Below are 17,078 nucleotides of genomic sequence, written 5' to 3'. Positions count from 1 at the left end.
TTGCACTTCATCCTACCATGTATGGTACTACACAATACATGTATATACAACATCATTAAAGCAGTAAGAGTCTCTCTGGGTACATGATAGGTAAGAAATTTGCAACTTTTCTCTATTTTTAGGAGCATTATAATCCATTTGCCATGTAGGTTAGGGCCTCCTGTGTCTTAGAATACAGCAGGGGTTGGCAAACTAAGGGCTGCGGGCCGGATCAGGCCCAATTGCCTTCAGGATCCGGCCCATGGACTGTCCGTGGATCGGCGTAAGGATTCTGTTTGTTTGGGCTGCACCATTTCCCCCCATGCCATTCCATCCCCCCTCCCTCACACACCCTGCGACGGCCCCTCCTCCCTCCCTCCTCCTGGCTTCTCCCTGCCCTGCCTAGAGGAGGGCTGAGCTGGCTGAGCGCCATTTTAAGCAGCCCCTCTCCGGAGCCAGCCCTTTCGTGTCGTTCATCTTCCCTCACCGCTGGCACCCTGGTGCTCCTGTGGGCCAGAGAGCGGAGCAGACGAGTGAGCTCTGCCTACCCACGAGAAGCAGCAGTGGCAGCGGTGGTGATAGTGGCTGTGGCACCCCCAGGGAAGGAGGGTGGAGAGGAGGACTACTTGCCTCCCCCTCGCCTCTTCTTCCACCACCCCCACCTCCCCGGTGCTGCTTCTCCGGCCTGCCACAAGGTCTGAGGGACAGTGGACATTGCCCTGGAATAGAGCCACATTCACACCATACATTTAAAGCACTATGCTATCACATGACTTCTCCCTATGATTCTGGGAGCTGTAGTTTGTTTAGAATGCTGAGAGTTGTTAGGAGACCGTTTTTCCTCTCCCAGAGCTACAACCCTCAGAGTGGTTTAACAATCACCCCCTCTTCATCAAGACGTCTAGGAACAGTAATTGTGGGAGAGGAATATGGGTCTCCTAACAATTCTTGGCACCCTAATTACATTTCTCAGAATTCTTTGGGGAAGCCATGCCTGTTTAATTGGTTGACATCCATCTGCCTTAGGAGACAATGGAGGAGTGCGCCTTGGGGCGTGAGGTCAAGCTGTTGGAAGGTAGCAGCTCCTGCTATGGCTGATGCAAGAGAGATAAGTTTTGTTGCACCTGGGGCAGATGAAGGCATCCAGTTGTGCTGCTGCAGACGCACCATAGCGTTGCTTCTCTCTGGCTCCTCCCAACGGTCATTCCTCCTCTAGTCACTGCTATGGATACATGACCTATACATATGCCTGTCTCCAAGCACTGCAGTCATCTACAAAGGATTTCCACACTACAAGACTGATGCTGCCAGTCTATGTGTAATATTTGCAGGTATCTTTGTATAGCAGAGTAAGTCTGCCAATGGGCTCAGTGCCAGAAGCCAGCTCCCTGTAGAGCATGCCCTTGGAGATCCTGCCATCTTCCATTCTGTGAACGTCTCCAAGCCAGTGTAGATGTCACTGAGACAGGAGGGAAACATGCAGTGTATTAAATAGTGGGTCGACAACACAGCAATTCTTCAAGAAGCTCTTTATTCAGAAGCCAGAACAGAACTGAACTGCATTGCCGAGCCGGCCTGCTTTTATAGAGGCTGGCTCAAACAATGTATCAAACATAATTCAAAGTTCCCTCCTAAAGTTCCCTCCTAAAACAACTGTCAAGGACCTGAGGACCTGAGGGAAAACTATATACACTAATACATAACACCATGAATGTGGACTTGGGAGAGCGCATCTTTGTTTGGAATCTGATACCCCAAATCCTCCTGATGCAGCACATGTTCAGGGCCGCCTTAAGCCCATCCAGCGCCCTCAAGCTAAGGTCCTCCAGCGCCCCCCTCTGAAAGTGCAGCACCAAAGCGATCATGCTGAGGCAGTCGCCCTTCTATGAGCTGGTGGGCTACAGGCAGCCCCCTCCCGCCTTGCTGGCCAAACCAGCTCCCGAGCGGCCAGACTTGGCTCCAGAGCTTCTCCAAGGGCCCGGGAGTGCCAAGCGGACCGCGGCAGCAGCAGGAGGCCACCTCCGAGGACTCCGCGCTGCGCCTCCTTCACGTTTCCCCAGCGCTGGGTTCCGCTCAGTCAAGCTTCGCCACCAGTGTGCGCACCGTGGGACCAGCAAGAGCTGCTTGGACGCTGTGTGCACGCTGGGGGCGAAGCTCGACTGAGCAGAACCCAGTGCTGGGGAAACGAGAAGGAGGCGCAGCACGGAGTCCTCGGAGAAGGAGATAGATGCGGCGCAGCCTCTCAGCTCGTGGAGCGCAGTCCTGGCCAGATCACCGGAACCTTGCGCTCATTTGGCGCCCTTCCAGCGCCCGGCGCCGTGGTTCTCCGCGCCACTAGCCTCTATAGCTAGGACAGGCCTGCACATGTGAAAGGTGTTGAGGTGTTGCTCCTGAGAGTTGTAAGTTGTCCATGACTCATTTCCATAAAGCGCAGGCCTGGTAGACCTTCATCTTGGTATTGGTCATTAGCATCACATTCTCCCATACCCTTTTGGAGCCATTGCTGTAGCTGCCTTGCCAATACACTTGTCCAGTCCAGCATTGATGTAGAGATTGCTGGTTATCGTCTACCACCTCAAGCTTGTGGTCACCAATGCTAATGCGTGGAGCGCTGGCCATTTCCTGACCCAAGATGATCAGGCTGATGGTGAGACTGAACTCCATGCAGGCTTGGCCAGAAAATGGTTGCTGAGTCTCTGTAGAGCTTCCTCTGAGTGTGCTGTCAAGGCTGCATCATCTGCAAACAACATCTCTTGGCTAAGGATCCGTTGTACTTTTGTCTTGGCACAGAGACACCCCAAGTTGAACAGATCCCCATTGTTCCTTGTATGGATGTACATAGCATCTTGGCTTCATAAATGTATGGTGTGAATGTGGCCTGGGAGTATAAATGTGTTAAGATATTGGCTTAAATGCACCTCATGAGTTTATGCTTGTGCTGCATCATAATAGTCAAATTAAGAGCACTAGAACTTAAGAAGAGCCTGCTTGATCGGGCCAATGGCCCATCCTGTATCTTCTTTGTAATTTCATAGAATCATAGAGGTGGAAGGGACTCTGAGGATAATCCAACCCCCTGCAATGCAGGAATATGCCGCTGTCCCTTACCTGCAAACTTCAACCTTAGCCAACTGAGCTACCCTTATAATAAAGGGGTGCTCGTCTTGAGTGTTCAAAGAAACCTTTGGTGTGGCATGAATCAACTGTTTAAAAACATTTTCTGAACAGGGCTTGGTTTGAATCCTGAATAAGTTCCCTCTTCTCATAAGCATGCTTTTAAGATCGAGTGTGAAGTACACACACACACACACACACACACACACTCATACATATGCTCCCCAACATAGTAATTTAAAATACAATATTAAAAACAGCATAAAGTAAATCAATAATAGGGTAATCTATATTTATATCTATACAGTGTCAATATTGATGGCGGTGGAAAAGTCAGTGAAGATAAGCAGTGCTGGCTGGCGTCCATTGTGACTGGTAGGGTGGAAGACAGGGAGGTGAACAGTAGGTGGCGCCAGAGCCAATGACAAGCAGAACCAGCTAGTTCTAATTTTGTCCCCATCTTCTTCCCTGCTGACTCGAGTTCCACAAAGGCAACAGTGACAGTAAGAAAGAACGAGGAGGAAGCTGGCAGCTGGGGCCACCCCCTGAGACTGCTTTTAAGAAACAAGGCATGTTCTTAAGGGACTGCACAGGGCAGATTGCACTTGGTGGGGTAGTGCTGGATTAGGCCCAATGGACCAGCCTCCTTTCAAATGATTTTCCCTCCTTCTCTCATATTCCTAGAACCCAAGATCATCCATTGATGCTGAATGTTGAAAGGTTCAGGAGAGACAAAAGGAAACACCTCCGCACACTGCGCGTTAATAGTGAAACTAAGGGGCTCAAAGCCACAAGTTGTAGTGGCGGTCACTAGATTAAATGGTTTTAAAAGGAGACTGGGGGACTTTGTCATGCACTGTCTGTGTGACACATTGGGAGAAAGCAACTAAGCCTCGGTCCAGTATACCTGAAGGAGTGTCTCCACCTCCATCATTCTGCCCGGACACTGAGGTCCAGGACCGAGGGCCTTCTGGCGGTTCCCTCGTTGCGAGAAGCCAAGTTGCAGGGACCTAGGCAGAGGGCCTCCTCGGTGGTGGCACCTGCCCTGTGGAAAGCCCTCCCAACAGATGTCAAAGAGGAAAACAACTACCAGACTCTTAGAAGACATCTGAAGGCAGCCCTGTTCAGGGAGGCTTTTAATGTTTAATAGATTATTGTGTTTTATTTTTCTGTTGGAAGCTGCCCAGAGTGGCTGGGGAAACCCAGCCAGATGGGCAGGGTATAAATAATAAATTATTATTATTATTATTAACACACACCCTTCTCTATTCTCCATCCAGGTGAGCATTCCCAGAGCTCAAGGGTACATCCCAGCCAGGCAAAAACACTTGAGGAAGGTGTGAAGCAGTACCAGTGATGGGTGTGACCTGGGGAGAGTCCTGAGGGCCAGGTAGTCTGGAGTGCCACATTCAACTCTCTGACCTAAGTTTCTCTCCCCACCCACCCCACACTATGGTGCTGACACAGGAAGATAAGAACAGGAGAGTGGGGAGTTCCACTTTCCTCCTATCAGCAAGGTCAGTTGTATTTCCCTTTGCCGGTCAAAGCGGACTTTGAAATGCAGCTGTTGTAATGAGTAATACATTCCTCCCCCTCTAACCCCCGCGTGTTGCAAAAGCGATACAGGAACAAACATGCCTTTGCCATGTAATATCCATTTAAGTATGGAGGGTGATGTGTATACCTCTACTTGTCATAGCTTTAATAGTTTCCCTTGTAAAACTGTTGTTTGCTTTTCCTGATAGGGGAAAACTTCACTATGGTGATACCTGATATGCAGGCCTCAAGGTGAAAGCATTTCACTTCATGTTATCCCTGCTCTCAGTGCAAAGTTATACACATGAGTAAACAGGCAAGCAAAGGAGAAATCCTACTCCTCTATTTCTACATGTCAGAAGGAACATTAGAAGGAACATCTGGATCAGGCCAGGGGCTCCTTTAATTCACTATCCTGTTCTCTCAGTGGCCAACCAAACATACAGTCATACCTCGGTTTAAGTATGCTTCGGTTTGAGTACTTTGAATTTAAGTACTCTGCGGACCTGTCTGGAATGGATTAATCCACTTTCCATTACTTTCAATGGGAAAGTTCGCTTCAGGTTAAGTACGTTTCAGGTTAAGTACGGACTTCCAGAACCAATTGTGTACTTAAACTGAGGTACCACTATATTTAGTTATTTATTTGTCCCCCACCCTTTTTTCTAAGCATGGCTAGAATGTATCCTCAAGGTGGCATTCAGAGTTCTCCTCCCCTCCTCACAACAACCCTGGGAGGTAGGTTAGGCCGTGAGTGACTGCTGGCCCAATGTCACCCACTAAGCTTCATGACAAGTGGGGTTTGAAGCTTGGTCTCCCAATCTAACCATTAAACCAGCACTCTCCTCACTTGTGATTCCTAGCAAAAGGGCATTCAGAGATGTACTGCCTTTGACAGTAGAGGGAGAACATAGCTATTGTCATGGCTGGCAGCCACCGATAGCCTTATTGTCTGTGAATTTGTCTGATCAAATACCAAATCAAAATACATGAAAAGATTTAAAACCACGCCCAACTAAAAGGCGAATAACAATTAAGAGGGAAATGCCTAGGAGAACAGAAACAAATTCACCAAGTAACTAAAGGATGACAATGATGGTGCTCCTTTGGCGTATCTTTCTGGGGAAACTTTCCACAGATGGGGAACCAGAACTGAGAAGGCCTGATTTTGTGTTGCCACCTTCCATACCTTCCTTAGAAGGGGCACACAAAGGGCCTCAGACAGGGCAGTCTCGAGCAGGTCGTGTGCCCTGGCGCTGAGGGGAGGAGATCGCTCCGGCGCCCCTGCCCTTGCAGGGCACAGCATGGCTCCCACGCGGCTTTGCCGCGCAGCGGCCCAGCCTACTGGCCCGGCACCCTAGTGCCCCACACCACTGGGACTCAACCTAGAGCCGGCCCTGGCCTCAGATGAGGATTGCAGGGTCCAGGTTGGTTCATATGGGGGGAGCCAGTCCTTGGGGAGTTGCGGTTCTGAGCTGCAAAAGGCTTGACAGGTCAAAACCATCACTCTGAATTGTGCCCAGAAACTAACTGGCAGTCACTGCAGTCAGGCCAGAATCAGTGTGATGCGTTCAAACCTCCTACTTCCAGTCCTGAATTCTGTACCAGCCCACTGCAGTTTCCAAACTGTCTTCAAAGGCATCCCTATGCATTGCAGTGATCTAACCTAGAAGTCACTGGAGTGTAGCAGACCCTCCAAGTGTCCTTATTTTCCAGGGATGTCCCTGATTTAGAGAAGCTGTCCCGGTTTCTGATTCGATCCCAGAATACCCCACTTTTGCTTAGGACATCTCAATTTTCATTGAAGAAACGTTGGAGGATAAGGAGTTATCCGACCCACAAGCCATTTGAAGGCAAACCTATACAGTATAGAGAAGTTTTTTTTAATGTTTTATTATGTTTTTATATACTGTATGTTGGAAGTGGCTAGGGCAACCCAGTAGGATGCGTGGGGTATAAATCGTAAAATTATCATTATGGGAGGACAGTCGCTATTTTCATGGAAGAAATGTTGGAGGGTATGGTGTAGGCTGCCCCTGTCCACTTAAGGTCCCATCTGAGCCACCAGCCAAAGTTAATGGAAGGTGCCCCACAGATCATTTGTGTTTTATGTTTTAAAATTGTGAACCACCCTGATATTTTAATGATATTGTGGTGTAGAAATACTTTTATTAAACAAGCAAGGAAGCAAGCAGATTGGTGCATTTGTACACTGCTTTTCAGCCGAAAAGGCTTCCAAATAATACATTTGTTTATTTTAGATAATTTGCTTGATGATGACTGTCATTATTTTTGCAACATGCAACCTAAGAGAATGAAACTATACAAACTATGAAGCTTGTGAAGTGTCACACATAGGGGATTCCCGGGAGATGGTTGCTCCTAGAATCCAACTTTTTCCCACAATGCTTAGGCAAAAGGCTGAGAGATTTTGTAGACTTTTTTTGTTACCCTCCCCGACCCACCAATTTTTTTTTTAGCTCTTTAATGAAACATCTTGGTTAAACTTCTCCCCCGATAGTAAATCAACGTTTCTTTTTAATATTACCATGAACTGCTTTTGGAAGTTGCTCATTCCTGAAGAGTGATATGTAAATATTTCAAAAGACAACAACAAACTAATGAATGGGGAGGGAGAGGGAGAGGGAGAGGGAGAGGGAGAGAGGGAGAGAGGGAGAGGGAGGGAGGGAGGGAGGGGGAGAGAGAGAGAGAGAGAGAGAGAGAGAGAGAGAGAGAGAGAGAGAGAGAGAGAGAGAGAGAGAGAGAGAGAGAGAGAGAGAGAGAGCAGATAAGGAAGATGATGCAAAAATACCCCTCCAGACTTTACAAAAAGTGATTGTGTATTTGGGGAACGTCTCAATGTGCATGCCTAAATAAACTTCAATAAACTTCTGGACTTAAAAGAAAGAGTTTTGTTCTGCATGGGTGAATGCTGCTCTCTAATGTCTTTATTTGGAATTGCATTCAACCTATTTCCCCAGGTATATCATATGAAGCCATCTTTTACAGGGGAGGCTGCTCTATGTGGGCAAGTGGGGCTCTGCTTCCACCAACCTCAGTCTGCCCTCGGCCAGACAGTGCCTGCCTGTATTCTTAAATACAACCAGTCCCAGGAGTTGCACTACTTGTCAGTTTACTCCTCCTCTTGATTCTCAGTGCTGCCACTTGTGGAAGGTAGGAGGAAAGAGAGTGGAGACAAAACTGAATGAGTTGGCTTTGCCTGTCATTGGCTCTGGCTCCCCCTACAGTTAGGCTCTCTATCTTCCACCCTACCAGTCCTAATGGGCACCAGCCTTATTTGTTTTTCAATGTCATGTCCTGAACTGGTTTCTGAAGCAGTGAGGCCTGGGAGGATGTCAACAGATGTGGGAGGGGAGATAGGAGACATTGTTTCACCAAACATAAGAAGAGCCTGGCTGGATCAGGCCAAAGGGCCATCTAGTCCTGCACTCTGTTTTCACATCAGTTAACCAAGTGTCCCAATGGGAAGCCCAAAAGCAGGGCCGGAGTGTAACTGCACTCTCCCCACTTGTCATCGCCAGAAAACACGCACAGAGAGACATACAAGCCTCTGACACTGGAGGGCAAACATAGCCATCATGGCTAGCAGTCATTGATAGCTCTTATAAAACCACCCGAGTTGGTGGCTATCACTACCTCTCGTGAGAGCAAATTCAGAAGGGCAACAGGAGGTAGGGTCAAGAAGCAAGCTGGCATAATACAAACCTTTGGTGAAACCGCATTTGGAATACCGTGTACAGTTCTGGTTGCCTCTAAAAGGATTCTGTAGAGTCAGAAATGGTCCAGAAAATGGCAATTAAAATGATCAAGGGGATGGAGCAACTCCCCTATGAAGAAAAGTTGCAGCATTTTGAACTTTTTTTAGAAAAGGTGAGTTAGTGGCAACATGATATACCGGAGTAAGTTTATCCCTGAGTTCTCCTGCTCTCATTAACGCTAGAACTTGGGGGTACTCAATGAAGCTGAATGTTGGAAGAATAAGGACAGATCAAAGAAAGTACTTTTTTCATGCAGTGCACAGTTAAACCGTGGAAGCTGCTCCCACAGGATGCAGCGATGACCACCAACTTTGATGAGCTTAAAAGAGATTGGCCAAACTCATGGAGGATAAGGCTGTCAATGGCTACTAGTCATGGTCAGGGACAGATTGAGGTTTGATGAGGCCCTAAGCTAGTGAAGGTAATGGGGCCCTTTATATGTCTAGCTGTCCTTTGTCAACAACAAATTGTCACTGGTTTTTGTGTTGAATATATGCTCTTTGGTAATTTATGGACCTAATAGGTTTCTAAAGCCATTTGCACATAACAAAATATGTATTTTATACAAAGTAATTGTATTATATTTTGGAAATGTACACCCAGTTTTTTTTTCCTTTAAGTTTTTTTGGGGGCCCCAAGAGAGTGGGGCCCTAAGCTATAGCTTGTTTAACCTATACAGTACATAAATCCGGCACTGGTCATGGTGGTTATTCTTTGCCTACATAGGGGAGGGGAGCGTGCTCTTGTGTTAGGTTTCTACTTGCAAGTTTCCCATAGGCATTTGGTTGGTCACAGTGAGAATAGGATGCTGGACTGATCTAGCAAGGCTCTGCTTAAGTTTAGCAATTAATAGCTGTCCAGTTCTGTGGGAGCTTAAGGGCAGCTGGCAATCAAGAGCCCAAGTCAAGCAGAGAGTTTGTCTTACAATAGTGCCAAGATATCTTGCTAACCTTGCCTACAAAGGTCCGTATAGTTAAAGCTATGGTTTCCCCAGTAGTGATGTATGGAAGTGAGAGCTGGACCATAAAGAAGGCTGGTCACCGAAGAATGGATGCTTTTGAATTCTGGTGCTGGAGGAGACTCTTGAGAATCCCATGGACTGCTAGAAGATCAAACCTATCCATTCTGAAGGAAATCAGCCCTGAGTGCTCACTGGAAGGACAGATTGTGAAGCTGAGGCTCCAATACTTTGGCCACCTCATGAGAAGAGAAGACTCCCTGGAAAAGACCCTGATGTTGGGAAAGATTGAGGGCACTAGGAGAAGGGGACGACAGAGGACAAGATGGTTGGACAGTGTTCTCGAAGCTACGAACATGAGTTTGACCAAACTGCGGGAGGCAGTGGAAGACAGGAGTGCCTGGCGTGCTCTGGTCCATGGGGTCACCAAGAGTCGGACGCGACTGAATGACTAAACAACAACAACATCTTGCTAAGTTCACTGCATGACAATTTTTCTCTGCAGGGAGCTGCTTCTGCTTATTTTTGAATTTTAATGGCAGCAAGAAAACAGAGAGGAAGCCATTACCTCCACCTACTGGCTATAACGTGATTATTTTTCATTCATAAGGCCTAGAACGGGACACGGGTCAGGTGGCACTGTGGGTTAAACCACAAAGCCTAGGGCTTGGCGATCAGAAGGTCCACAATTCGAATCCCTGTGACGGGGTGAGCTCCCATTGTTTAGTCTCAGCTCCTGCCAACCTAGTAGTTCGAAAACACGTCAAAGTGCTAGTAGATAAATAGATACTGCTCTGGTGGGAAGGTAAACGGCGTTTCTGTGCACTGCTCTGGTTTGCCAAAAGTGGCTTAGTTATGCTGTCCATATGACCCGAAAGCTGTACATCGGCTCCCTCGGCCAGTAAAGCGAGATGAGCACCGCAACCCCAGAGTCGTCCGCGACTGGACCTAACTGTCAGGGGTCCCTTTACCTTTACCTTTAAGGCCTTGTATCTTGCAATAACTTCCATTAAATCACCAACGCTGGACCGAAACAATTTCTGCCCCCTAATCTTCAAGACAAATTGTTCTTATGCCTGAATCATTCATATTGTGGAGCAAATGTTCCCTTTCATCAGTGGTGGCTCCCACCCATTTGGTCTGGTAAGTAGGAAGGCAGGGAGCCCAAACAGTAGGTGGTGCCAGAGCCAACTCACTACAGTTCTATAGAATCATAGCGTTGGAAGGGACCCCAGGGTCATCTAGTCCAACCCCCTGCAATGCAAGAATCTCAGCTAAAACATCCACGACAGATGGTCATCTGACTTCTGAGTCAATAGTGTGATGTAGCAGCTAAAAAAGCCAATGCAATTCTGGGCTGCATCAATAGGAATATAGCATCTATATCAAGGGAAGTAATAGTACCACTGTATTCTGCTCTGGTCAGACCTCACCTGGAGTACTGTGTCCAGTTCTGGGCACCACAGTTCAAGACGGATACTGACTAGAACGGGTCCAGAGGAGGGAAACCAAAATGGTCAAAGGCCTGGAAACAATGCCTTATGAGGAACGGCTTAGGGAGCTGGACATGTTTAGCCTGGAGAAGAGAAGGTTAAGGGGTGTCATGATAGCCATATTCAAATATATTAAAGGATGCCATATAGAGGAGGGAGAAAGGTTGTTTTCTGCTGCTCCAGAGAAGCGGAGCAATGGATTCAAACTACAAGAAAGAAGATTCCACCTAAACATTAGGAAGAACTTCCTAACAGTAGGAGCTGTTCGACAGTGGAATTTGCTGCCAAGGAGTGTGGTGGAGTCTCCTTCTTTGGGCGTCTTTAAGCAGAGGCTTGACAGCCATCTGTCAGGAATGCTTTGGTGGTGTTTCCTGCTTGGCAGGGGGTTGGACTGGATGGCCTTTGTGGTCTCTTCCAACTCTATGATTCTATGATTCTGCTTAAAAACCTCCAATGAAGCAGAGTTCACAAAACCCTTGAGAGAGTCTGTTCCACTGCTGAACAGCTCTTACTGTCAGAAAGTTTTTCTGAATGTTTAGTTGGAATTTCCTTTCTTGCAACTTGAAGCCATTGGTTCGAGTCCTGCCCTTGTGAGCCAGAGAAAACAAGCATGCTCCCTCCTCCATGTGACAGCCCTTGTGATATTTGAAGATGGCTATCATGTCTCCTTTCAGTCTCCTCTTTTCCAGGCTAAGCATACCCAACTCCCACAGCCATTCCTCATAAGGCTTAGTTTCCAGACTCTTGTTCATCTTTGTCACTCTCCTCTGGACACGTTCCAGCTTGTCAACATCCTTCTTAAACTGTGGTGCCCAGAACTGGACGCAGTATTCCATGTGTGGTCTGACTAAGGCAGAATAAAGGTAAAGGGACCCCTGACCATTAGGTCCAGTCGTGACTGACTCTGGGGTTGCAGGGCTCATCTCGCATTATTGGCCAAGGGAGCCGGCGTACAGCTTCCAGGTCATGTGGCCAGCATGACTAAGCCGCTTCTGGCGAACCAGAGCAGCACACGGAAACGCCGTTGACCTTCCCGCTGCAGCGGTACCTATTTCTCTACTTGCACTCTGACGTGCTTTAGAACTGCTAGGTTGGCAGGAGCTGGGACCAAACAACAGGAGCTCACCCCGTCGTGGGGATTTGAACCGCCGACCTTCTGATCTCACCCTCCTCCCTGCTGAGTTCTACAAGGGCAACACTAAGATTGAAGAGGAAGAAGAGGGAGGTGGTAGTCAGGGCCAACCTCTGTACATACTGGTGGTAAGAAAGAAGGGAGGCAGGTGGGGCCTGGCTGAAGACAGGCTGAGATGGGATAGTGCCCCATTGGCTCTAATGGACCAGCTTCCACTGCTAAAATTGGGTACAGCCTCGGGTAGGCCTATTAATTTAAATGGGCCTACTCTGAGTGAAACTTACTTGAATGCAACACAGAATGTTTAATCACACAATAAGGGGGTCCTTATTAAAGCACAGCTGCAGCTCAAAACTATTTTTAGCAACATTCGATTTCTGGATAGGTAATCACGACAGGAAAGGAAGCTGCACGTTTTTTCTCCATGTGTTTATATTTATATAATAAATAATAATAATTTATTGTTTATACCCCGCCCATCTGGCCGGGTTCCCCCAGCCACTCTGGGCGGCTTCCAACAAAACATTAAAATACAGAAATCAAACATTAAAAGCTTCCCTAAACAGGGCTGCCTTGAGGTGCCTTCTAAAGGTCTGGTAATTGTTGTTCTCTTTGACCTCTGGTGGGACGGCATTCCACAGGGTGGGTGCTTTATATACTTAATGTACAGCAGAACATAATAAGAGCCTGGCTGCTGACCCATCTAGTCCAGCATCCTGTTCTCACGGTGCCCATATAGATGCCCCGAAGGGCCTGAGTGTGACACAGCTCTGCACAATTACAATTCCTTGCTTCAGGTATTCAGAAGCATATCGCTGGGGCAGCATATCCCGTTTCACCGCTTGAGGTGAGATAGGAAGTGCTGTTTTGCCCTGCCATGGGAATAGCGGGGGGGGGGGAAGCTGCCCCCCAATCAAGTAAATAAATAAAAATACTTAACTGAAAGTAGAAATTGTAGATAAAGGAAAAGGTAAAGGGACCCCTGACCATTAGGCCCAGTTGTGACCGACTCTGGGGTTGCGTGCTCATCTCGCATTATTGGCCAAGGGAGCTGGCGTATAGCTTCCAGGTCATATGGCCAGCATGACAAAGCCGCTTCTGGCAAACCAGAGCAGCACATGGAAACGCCGTTTACCTTCCCGCTGTAGAGGTTCCTATTTATCTACTTGCATTTTGACGTGCTTTCGAACTGCTAGGTTGGCAGGAGCTGGGACCAAGCAACGGGAGCTCACCCCGTCGTGGGGATTCGAACCGCCGACCTTCTGATCAGCAAGCCCTAGGCTCAGTGGTTTAGCCCACAGTGCCACCTGGGTCCCCTAGAAATTGTAGATAGATTTTGACCATTTTTTCTGAGCACTTGGGGTCAAAAGAAAGTAATTTAAAACAACTGTTGTCAAGACATTTCATTCTGAATTTGCTAGACAGAGCCAGGCAGAAGATGAGGACAGGTGGGTGTCCTGCCTCTACTCAACATAAATCCTGGCTACGCCCATGTGCCCAACCACTTCTCCCATCACAATCTACCTGCTCCTGCTGCCGCCTGCTCTGTCACTGCTGTGAGCCATGACACATCTGCTGCTGGCAAAGAAGTGCCACTGCCACCAGCGTCAATTTTGGACAAAAGCAGTGCTTTGGGGGGGGGGGGTATACAGAGGTACACATACCCCTCAATATTTTGTGAATCTACGTTTTCGCCTCATTGAGGAGTAGTATTTCAATATGAGTAGGAAAATGAGAGTACCCCTAAACATATTTTTTTAGGGGAAAAAAGCACTGGGCAGGAGATCTTCCCCAAAATCACAAGATTTTGCATGCTCTGCAAAATCTTGTGTGATTTCAGGCAAAATTGGTGCTGTTGGCAGCAGCATTTCTCTGCTTCTGGCACCCATGGGCGTGCAACGTGGGAGGCTTCTGCTGCCTGAAGCAGTGACCTCACTCTGCTTAACGTCTGGGCCGGCTCTGCATACTGCCTCTAACAGTAGAGGTAAAATGTAATAAGAGCCCTGCTGGATTAGACCAATGGCTCATCTAGTCTAGCATTGTTTTCTCAGGCTGGCCAACCAGATGCCCATTAGAAGACAGAGGGCATGACTTGAGTGCAATTGTCTGTGGGGAACACAGGCATCATCCCCACACCCCCAAATGTCTAATTTCCAGAAACTCAGAGGAAGAGCCTGGCAGCTCAAAAGAGCAGTACAAATGGAACATTTTTTCCACAAGGCAAAGAAGCGAAAGTGTTGCTTTTTTTTTTTAACAGGGGCACGTAACACAAACTCTGGCTAGTCAAGGGGGCCAGTTGGAGTGTTTGATAAGTTCCACACCATGCTCTGTTACCCACACACGCCTTCCCGTGATTAAAAAAAAAGGTTCTGCAAATATCCATCTGAGAGATTTGACGTATATTTGCCTGAGCACTCTTGCAGATAAGTTTGAAGATAAGTTTGCAATATACTTTCTCTCCCAGTGAAATCTGTCAAGGTCAAAGATTTGCTTTAGAGATGTATTTTCAATTCCTCTTTTGGAGAGGTCATGAGTGTTGGAAAATGAGCAAGAAAAAATTGTTACGGTCATCATCACCTTGAGCTTTGTCTTCTTCACAGGAAACATGTGCGCATTTGATTCCCTGCAATGGTTTTCCGCAGCCACAACCTTAACGTGTATCTGTTTCTTCTTTTAATCCTATTGGATGACGGCCAGCTCCCAGAGTTTAAAAAAGGGGTGGGCAACTTAAGACCCTGGGCCTAATTTAATGTGTTCATCAGCCTCCTTTCAAAGGGGCCTCTCCAAGTTATCTGTACCTAACTGCAGTCCACTGAGTAGGGAAGAAGGGGGAGAGCTAGAGGGGGGAGTGCTAGAGAGGAAAAGTGGTTGCTTGAAAAAGAGAGAAAGAGGTATCTGAAAAAGAGAAAAAAGTGCCTGAAAGAGAGAGAAAGAAATGGGTGAGAGGGTGAGAGAAAGGTGGAAGGGGTGTCTGAAAAAACAGTGTTTGAAAGAGAAAGAAAGAGAGTGTCTGAAAGAGAAAAAGGCAGTGTCTGAATGAGAGAGAGAGAGAGAGAGAGAGAGAGAGAGAGAGAGAGAGAGAGAGAGAGAGAGAGAGAGAGAGAGAGAATGGGGTGGCAGAAAGAGAAAAGCTTTAGCTCTAATTCCTTCTGCCACTTGCCCTGGCCTTATGCACTGCTGTTATGTGGCTCACAAAAGATGACCCCTAAAGAAATGTGACTGAGTTTTTCAACCCCTGCTCTAAACACAGAGAGAGTTCAATCATTTTTAATAGACTTTCAACACTTGTCCATAAAACTACATTCCCTAAATGTAATCAATAGACATGCAAATACAGAGATTAAAAATGTGTGTTTGGGGCCGTGTATAAGTGTGTGTGTAACCATCTTGCCTGACCTCGACTTGACTCTTGTAAGGCTCTTGTAAGTCTCACTCACCAGAACATTCTGTATTGAGATTTAGTGATTGTAGGGGGAAAGAACGTGCAGAACTCACAATGCAGTGGAAGGGTAAGAAATCCCCAAGCTAGTGCCTGGGCTATATCTCTCAAGAGTTGGGGATGAGATAATAACAACAAAAAGTGATGTGATGACTTAGGGGCAGACTGGAACACCACTGCTTTTTATAAACATCACTGTGTCTATCAAAGCTACAGTCCCCCTTTTTTTCTTATTCACTTCCTTTTAGCCTTGCAGAGCCACCTTAGTCAAATTGAATCCTCTGCACCCTCATTAAATCACCAATAGAACTCTTAATGTGATCCCTGAATGCTCATTAACAACTCCCACTGAAGAACAATAGGGTGAAGTGGTGAGCTGTCAAATCTTGCCTGAAAGGGGGTATCTGCTCCATTGTCTTAACTGCTTAACTACCGGTAGCCACTTTGTTGTATTTATTTGATGTGTTTTTGTTACAGCTGTGTTCCCGCCCCCGCCCCCAGCAAGCAGAGACCGAGCTGCTCTCGCTAAAGCAAAGCCCTTTCCTCTCACCAGATGTCAAAGATGTCACCCTCTCACCAGATGTCAAAGAGAAAAACAAGGACCAGACTTTTAGAAGATAACTGAAGGCAGCCCTGCTTAGGGAAGCTTTTAATGTTTAATAGACTATTGTATTTTAATATTTTGTTGGAAGCCGCCCAGAGTGGCTGGGGAAACCCAGCCAGATGGGCGGGGTATAAATAAATAAATAAATAAATAAATAAATAAATAAATAAGTAGTAGTAGTAGTAGTTGCCTTGTAGAACTCATGCGGAAGAGGTTGTAAACAACACTAGTTCTGTCTCTCATTGCTTCCAGTTCTGTCTGCTCTGGTTCCACCTACTCCTGGCCTCCCTGCTTTCCGCTCTACGGTTCAGTTGGTGGAGCATGAGACTGTTAATCTCAGGGTTGTGGGTTCAAGCCCCACGTTGGGTGAAATATTCCTGCATTACAGGGGGTTGGACTAGATGACCCTCATGGTCCCTTCCAACTATGTGGTTCCAACCAATATGTGTGGTGGAAATTTCCACAAATGGAACATAACAGATATTTCCAATGGGTACCAGCCATCCTAGTCAAAGTCCTGGATATAGCAGAAGCATCCTCTGAAGGATGGTGGCCATTTATGTCAAATGTGGAGAAAGGCCACCAGTGCTGCAACCCATGGGAAAACGGGTTTCCTGTTGGCTTTGTTAAAATGGTTCAGAAGCTGACGCTACTGCAGATTGCTGTTGCTGCAATACACCAGTGTATTAATGAGCACTTCAGAACTATTTGTTGTTGTTTAGTCGTTGTTATGTGCGACTCTTCGTGACCCCATGGGCCAGAGCATGCCAGGCACTCCTGTCTTCCACTGCCTCCCACAGCTTGGTCAGGCTCATGTTGGTGGCTTCGAGAACACTGTTCAACCATCTCATCCTCTGTCATCCCCTTCTCCTTGTGCCCTCCATCTTTCCCAACATCAGGGTCTTTTCCAGTGAGTCAGAACTATGGTGTATAATAACTGTCCTGAGATATCTGGACTGGCTGGCTATATGTTGCTTGGCTCCATTTGCTGTGCTGACATTAACACTAAGGTCGCCAAGCCTCTTAGGCCTTATGGGATTTTTG

The 17,078-nt window shown here is 47.1% G+C and overlaps 1 long non-coding RNA gene across 1 annotated transcript; it reads left to right on the top strand.

Annotated features, from left to right (window-relative positions):
* Positions 1-4,382: 4,382 nt before the first annotated feature.
* Positions 4,383-16,200, top strand: LOC148686638 (uncharacterized). The gene is made up of 2 exons (XR_015948716.1): positions 4,383-4,610; positions 15,908-16,200. It is a non-coding gene; the product is annotated as an uncharacterized LOC148686638 (long non-coding RNA).
* The last annotated feature ends 878 nt before the right edge of the window (positions 16,201-17,078 follow it).

This window comes from Zootoca vivipara, chromosome Z2 (assembly GCF_965207765.1).
Source record: "Zootoca vivipara chromosome Z2, rZooViv2.hap1.1, whole genome shotgun sequence".
Lineage (NCBI taxonomy): Eukaryota > Metazoa > Chordata > Lepidosauria > Squamata > Lacertidae > Zootoca > Zootoca vivipara.
The sequence above is the reverse complement of the archived record's forward strand: the minus strand, read 5'-3'. Positions and strand labels throughout refer to the sequence as shown.